The 7472-nt window shown below is 40.4% G+C and overlaps 1 long non-coding RNA gene across 1 annotated transcript; it reads right to left on the bottom strand.

The window, feature by feature from the left end:
* Positions 1-1827: 1827 nt before the first annotated feature.
* On the bottom strand, positions 1828-3598 carry LOC131830912 (uncharacterized). The gene is made up of 2 exons (XR_009353449.1): positions 2513-3598; positions 1828-2429 (listed from the first exon to the last, which is right to left on the bottom strand). It is a non-coding gene; the product is annotated as an uncharacterized LOC131830912 (long non-coding RNA).
* Between the last annotated feature and the right edge of the window lie 3874 nt (positions 3599-7472).

Consider the following 7472-nt stretch of genomic DNA (forward strand, 5'->3'; position numbering starts at 1 on the left):
ATTTGGGATACTTGGCTCGGCTCCTCCCCTTACCATTCATGGAAGGTTTAGTCTCAGTCCCAGTGCTGATAAGGGCAAGTGTCCTCAGGACAACTATAGCTTTTCTATTTACCATTCCTGCTTATACATTGTCCCTGGAGATTTCCCTGCTTTCCTGAAAATCTAGTTCGCATCTTAAAATGTTATTTTATCTAGTAACTAACAGTAATGGGAAAGCCCATCAGAGGGTGCTGGCTCACTTAGCAGGCACAGCATGGGACTCTTGGTGTCAAGGTCATGACAATCCCCATGCTGGGCCTAGCACTTACTTACAAAAGAGAAAGGTGTATTTTTTTAATTAGCCTTTAGTACTTTCACAAGTGGAGTGTTACCACTGCCGCTCTAGAGCCAAACAAAATGATGTAGCTTTGTCTTGATATTCTCTCTTACTACTACTGGACCGCTTTGTAAAATTTAATTGAGTATCTTAGGGGCGCCTGGGTGGCTCAGTGGATTAAAGCCTCTGCCTTCAGCTCAGGTCATGATCTCAGGGTCCTGGGATCGAGCCCCGCCTCGGGCTCTCTGCTCAGCAGGGAGCCTGCTTCCTCCTCTCTCTCTCTGCCTACTTGTGATCTCTGCCTGTCAAATAATAAAATCTTAAAAAAAAAAAAAAAAATCATTGTAATTGAGTATCTTAGTAGACCTTAAACTGAGTTTTTAGTCCCAGGTATTTGTTATACCTGGAGGTTTGTGTGTGTGTTTTCTTAAGATTTGGAAAGAGTGAGAGGGAGCAACCAAGGGCAGGGGAGAAGTAGACCCCCCCACAGAGCAAGGAGCCTGATGTGGGGCTGGATGGCCCTGGGATCATGACCTGAGCCAAAGGCAGATGCTTAACCGACTGAGCCACTCAGGGCACCCCCTGAAGTTTCCCTCTTGAGTAAATTTAAAAATCAGGAATTTATAAAGGATAATTCAGGATATGCAACACATTAGTTTGGCATAGATGTGTCTATCACTTCTTGGCTCCAGTATGAGTTTTGTTATACACACCAGACCCTTAATTTGATACTATAAATCCCTTTATAAATGTGACTCCACAGTACTGGTTTTCATTAAGAAAATATTTGTGTTCTGCCTGAAGCTTTACAACTTTTTTTTTTTTAATGTTTCCGTTTTGGCCTCTGGCCTAAAGTAATAAATTTTTTTACCTGATTCCCCTGCCCCTGCCACATTCATCTGCAAACAATGTTCTTTTTTCCTGTCTGGAAACCAGAGCTCAGGACTGAAATGATACAGGGCGATTTGTACTATATTCTAACAGTGCTCTCATTTTTCCTTCTACTTGCTTCATTTCTCAGTACCTATTCTAATGCAGTATTAAATCAGTGTGTTTTGGATCCAGCTTTATTGGGGTATAATTTATAGAAATTCATTTACTATGTTTACAATCCATCCTTTACCAAGTTTAGAGTTGTGCCAACATTACCATAGTCCAGATTTAAACATTTTCACCAATCCCTGCCCCCACATTTTTATGACCCTTCCTGCAATCCATCTCTACTTCTCCCCAGGCAGCCAGTGATGTGATCTGGTTTCCTTCTGTAAATTTGCCTTTTCTGGGTATAGGTGAAATCGTATTCTAGTTTTGCATTTGGCTTCTTAGTATAAATGTTTTGAGGTTCACCTCAAAAACCAATCTATACTCTAGCATTTTTATTGCTGACTAGTATATATCCTCTTCTGTATATATCACATTGTTTATCCAGTCACCAACTGGTTACCTTTTGGCTATTTCTGAACTTCTGATGGCAGCAGCATACATAACAGAAGTAATACCAATCACCAAAGTAGTAATTAGTAAAAGTTTATTGTGCATATACTGGGAGCATTCAAACCACGGAATGAGGCTCAAGGGTGTATTATCAAAGAGCTTTGTAGTGGGAAAGCATGACTGTTTATTCTTCCCAGTGATTAACAGGGAAGTGGTCAGTGGTCACCTCTTATCAACTTAGGGAAACATTTCAAGTTTTGCTTATGAATTTTGGAATCGTAAGCAAGAAATGACCCAGGTCAGGTTAATCTTGCTAAGTAAGTTCAGTGCGTATGACTAAACTGGTTTTGTCGGCCCAAGAAGTTTTTAAGGTTGTTTGTTCTCCATTTGTTTTTAATAACTGCCCCCTTTTGGTCACTTCCTTGGCAGGCTGAGAGTACTATTAACCAGTACAGTGTTGTTCTCAGTTACCACCGTTTGAGTCACGCCACAGAATCATGTGTTCAGAGTTTTCATCCAGTTGAGTTGTCAGACCGGAGCGCCGTGCAGTCCCCATCTTCACTGTACCTGTGGTTACCGCTGCGTTCATCCCGTTGTCTGGTCATGGTATGTCGGCGGCTGTGCCAGGCACTGAAATCCCTCAAGAGCAGAGAACGCATCGGAGAGGTGAATATGATGGCTGTAAGGAAAACACCACCAAGGACTAAAAGATTCCCCAGAGTGGAGATAGCCACTTGGGGGAAAAAAATGAAACTCAATTACATATACAGGCACAACATGATGTATTAGCATCCATGGCCTCACGATTTCTTGAAACACCCTCATATCCGTCCTGCCCTGATTCAGCTGAGCTTTCACCTAAATTAGGTCTCTGTATAATGTGAGCCAACAAGTAGTTTAACAAGCTGCATTTCAGCGGCAACAAAAGATAAATAGTTCCAGCAAACTGCAGAGCTGTCAGTTGAGAAAATTTCTAGTGTTGGGTTCGGATGGAGTGGGGGCAAGCAATGAGAGTCGGACAGGTTTTCCTGGTTTGCAGTGTGGACGTGAGTGAGACAGCTGAGCTGTGGTGAGGATTTCTCTGAAGTTTGTATCAAACTGTGCAGCTTTAAGCTTGCATGGCTCTGGGGGAAAACGGCAGTTTTAGTTTTATAGTATTTCTAAGTCAAAAGAGTGGGAGAAAACTGGATGTGTTCGTTTTGGGAGTTCTAGCCAGATACTGGAACAAACCAGAAGAATGCAGAATCTAGTCTAGTTACAGGTAGAAAATAAACCTCAAAGACAACAGCACTAGAATCTTACTGAAAGGCAAATTTTAAAAAGAGATTTTATTTATTTATACATTTGTTAGAGAGCAAGCACAAGCAGAGGGAGCAGCAGGCTCCCCTCTGAGCAAGGAGCCTGACTCCAGACTCGATCCCAGGACCCTGGGCAGACACTTAACTGACTGAGCCATCCAGGTATCCAGAAAGGTAGTTTTTCTCATTGCTCCCATTATGATCAGAGATAATGACAATAGACTAATTTGTTTGCAAAGTAAATCCAGTTTCAATACAGTTGACCTAATTAGCTACCCAAGTGCAGCAAGCAAGAATAGGGACTGACTGGTTTGCTGGGACTTTTGATAAGGAATCTCAGATGGGACTTTAAAAAAGCTTGAGGCTAGGAAGCCAAGCCTAGGACTTACCCAACCGTGTCATTTTACAAAGAGAACAGATTCTTACTGAACCAATTAATCTTTTTTTTTTTTTTTTTTGAGAGGGAGGGAGGGAGAGCATGTGTGCACGCATGCGAGTGGGGTTTGCAGGGGAGGGCAGAGAGAATCTTAGGCAGCCTCTATGCCCAATGCGGAGACCTGCATGGGGCTCTATCTCACAACCCTGAGATCATGAACTAAGCCAAAAACAAGAGTCAGACACTCAACTGACAGCCACCCAGGCTACCCTGAACTAATTAAATCATTTTCAAAATCTGGAGAGATCAGGTGGAGAGAAAGTAATAAAGGCTTCAGCCTTTGTTGCAAACATACACTTTGCCAAACTGCTGTTAAGTTACAGAGAGCTTAAGAGAGGAGAAAAAGGGGTCCTTCGAAAAAGCATTAAAGAACCAGCAGTGTTTTAAATGAAATCATAAAAATTCTAGTCATCTTCATAAGTTCACTTAGTTGTACGTAATTGTTCTTGTTCCATCCTGCGTTGGCGGCTTTATGAATCAATTTCCCATTAGAGCTTTAGAAATTCTTACCCCGTGTAGTGTTATGGAAGTTCCCAGAAGCCTGCATCTTTGAAAAATTGTCAAGCTCTTTTCCATGAATTTCTTTTAAAATGAAGCATTTTTGCAGGAACATTTCTGCAAAATCATCAGAGTAAACAACTACTGTATATAATTGGCAAAAGACTTAAAAATCTGGTGACAACGGGGCGCCTGGGTGGCTCAGGTCATGATCTCAGGGTCTGGGGATCGAGCCCCGCATCGGGCTCTCTGCTCAGCGGGGAGCCTGCCTCCCTCTCTCTCTGCCTGCCTCTCTGCCTACTTGTGATCTCTGTCTGTCAAAGTAAATAAATAAATAAAATCTTAAAAAAAAAAAAAATCTGGTGACAATTCCTATATATACACTCCCAAAATGATGCAACTGACAAGTAAATTTGGTTATTTTTTATGATCTACAATATTTTAAGATCCTACTTGAAACTAAGAGAACACTGTACCAGGACATGAAATTCTTGAAAATTTTATAATTTCTTAATTATTTTAATGACCTCTATATCCCAGAAATAGGCTCTAAGAAGGTTAAAGCAATTACAAATTATTTGACATTTCCCATGCAATTTAATGTATCAAATAAGACTAAATAAATTAGTACTTCTCTTTTTCATTCAGAATTTGATTTGGGGAAGTTTGTCAAAAATGTCAAAAGACTTAAAACATTTGATCCAATATGATCATTGGCCACTGTGACAAAATACTTTGTTATCCATTCAATCAAAGTGACTGATGATTTCAAAGGCAAATACAGAAAAAGTTTCAAAGTTGTAAAAAACCTTAGCTTCTTTAATAGAGAAGACTCAAAGGTGTAAAGCACAGGAAATATTTTCTAAGACACAGCTTTGCTTCCTAAGCAAATTACATTAAATTAAAAATTTTTTTTGTTGACAATTTCATACTAAAAGCAGACCAATAATCAAAGAAAAAAACTTGATTCTTTTAACAGAGAGGAAATGAAATTTTAATTTTGCATCAGTACACTTTTGATCTTAAATATCTTTTTAAAACTTAATGCAGGGGCCCCTGGGTGGCTCAGTGGGTTAAGCCTCTACCTTAGGCTCAGGTCATGATCTCACCTTCCTGGGATTGAGCCCCGCATCAGGCTCTCTGGTCAGCGAGGAGCCTGCTTCCCCCTCTCTACCTACTTGTGATCTCTGTCAAATAAATAAAAATTTTAAAAACCTTAAGTCCATTTTAATTTTGGCTTGATCACACATGAGATTCCTTTCTCAAGATTCCCTTTTCACAAACCCTCTGTAACTTTCTATATCCAATTAGGTTTTGTCATTTTTCCTTTCTTCTTCTGGAACAATCATTTTACTTTAGGACAAAATCATTTTTTTTCCTAAAAAGGCAAAAACCCAAAGTCCTTCATACCTTTCCTTATGCAAAAAACATTCTTTTTCCTTACTTTTTTTTTTTTTTTTTTTAAAGTAGGCTCCATGCCCAGCATGAACCCAACATAGAGGCTTGAACTCATGACCGAGATCAAGACCCGAGTTGCGATCAGGAATTGGAAGTTCAAGTGACAGCTACCCAGGTGTCCCTCCATACCTACTTTTCATCTCCAGTTCGTTGTTTATGTTTTTTTTTTCCCCTAAAGATTATATTTATTTAACAGATCACAAGTGGGCAGAGAGAGAGAGGAGGAAGCAGGCTCCCCACTAAGCAAGGTGCCCAATGCGGGGCTCGATCCCAGGACCTTGGGATCATGACCTGAGCGGAAGGCAGAGGCTTAAACCACTGAGCCACCCAGGTGCCCCTACAGTTCATTTTTTTAGCCCTATTATTTCTAATAGTTTTAATTACATATATTAGAATTCCTAGCTCTTTTCACTAGGAATTAAGGATCCTAAGGAAAAAAATTGTGGGTTGACAAATTTATAAATACATCTCATAGTTTCTAGAAGTATATTCTTCCTCAGATTTTTTTTGGTGTGGCATCAACCATGTTTACTAATGAACCCAAATATCTTTTATCTCCCTGTAGAAAATTAAAAAGCCCAAAGTAGGTACACATTAAGTGCTAAATGTAAGTTTAGAAATGATCTAGACATTCAATGAATATCCATCATTCAGTTAAAATTAGTATAAATGTCAAGTTACTGGTTTAAACACTTATGTTTGGATTAGGCATCAAACAACCAACCATGTTATTTTTCTTTTTGGCAAATTTTGAAGACATACCTGCTTTTATTAAACCAGCAAACTTAAACAAGTTTTCATTTATCTAAGATTATCTCAGATCATATGACCTTGAAAAACATCTGGGTTAGTACTTTTATACTTCTGAGAGTATACTTGGTAAAACACTTAATTTTCTTTAAGTGAATTAAACAGAACTTTTTGCAATTTAATTTGGGTAATACCATCTGGAAGAAGAAAAAAAAAAATCACACCTGTAATAAACAAAGGCATACATAAACATACAGACCCACAAAGATCTTAAAGCTTTTGTTGTGAAAATTTTACCCACATCTCAGGTTACAAAAGTCAAAAGAATTGTTGGATCCAAGCTGGGTTTTGGTTTGTTTGTTTTTTGGGAGAGCACGCAAGCCTGGGAGAGAGAGTGGAGGGGGTAGGAGCAGAGGGAGAGAATCCTAAGCAGGCTGCAAAACCAGCACAGAGCACGATGAGGGGCTTGATCTCACGACCCCAAGATCATAATGAAGGAGCAGGAGGCTGGCTGAGGACAAAGCAAAAGCTGGCGCCTTGCATCCCCCCCTTCACCCGCTCCCCTCCATATGTGTGGCGTTCCTCAGGCACCCTGACTGCCATAAAATGATAAATGGTTAACTTACTGAGATCACAATCCTGCAAGACAGGAGTCTCCCTTGGTTTGCAAATGTCCTTGAGATTTACAAACAAAAAAGTTACCTTATCAATAGCCCAATTTCCAGGGACACAGAACTCAGTTCCTCAAGCCCTAATGTCACCCTCCCCTCCATAAAAAACAGAAGGAGGCGGAGGTAGAAGGAAAAGTAAATAAAGTTAAACTTCTTCTAAACCTAAATCTCATTAACAAGGATGCTTGATAGCAGGAATGTAACATTCCACCAGGAGACTCCCAATTGTCTTTACTTGATAGTAACCAGGCCTTCAATATCCTGATAGTGCTTTTCTCGCATGCGTGGGCTAACCGGCCAGTTCTGCTTCTGTAAGATTGCTTTGTCTGCTTTCGCACGCGGGTCCCCTGACCCAATCCACTGACGCCAAGTATGCCTGTTCAAACTATCAATCAATCAGCTCAGCCCCACCCGAAACTTGTTTGTATCTGTCTGTAAAAACCCTGCACCGACCCAGCTCCGGACCTCTCGGCGTTATCGGCAACGGCAACGAGCAGCGCAGAGGTCCAGGTGCCAACCTGCAATAAACGACCCTTGCTGATTGTCTTTGACTCACTTCTCTGGTGGTCTTTTAAGGTGGGGGTAATACTCTATTGGCATTTCAATAACCT

Source organism: Mustela lutreola, chromosome 1 (genome assembly GCF_030435805.1).
Source record: "Mustela lutreola isolate mMusLut2 chromosome 1, mMusLut2.pri, whole genome shotgun sequence".
NCBI lineage: Eukaryota > Metazoa > Chordata > Mammalia > Carnivora > Mustelidae > Mustela > Mustela lutreola.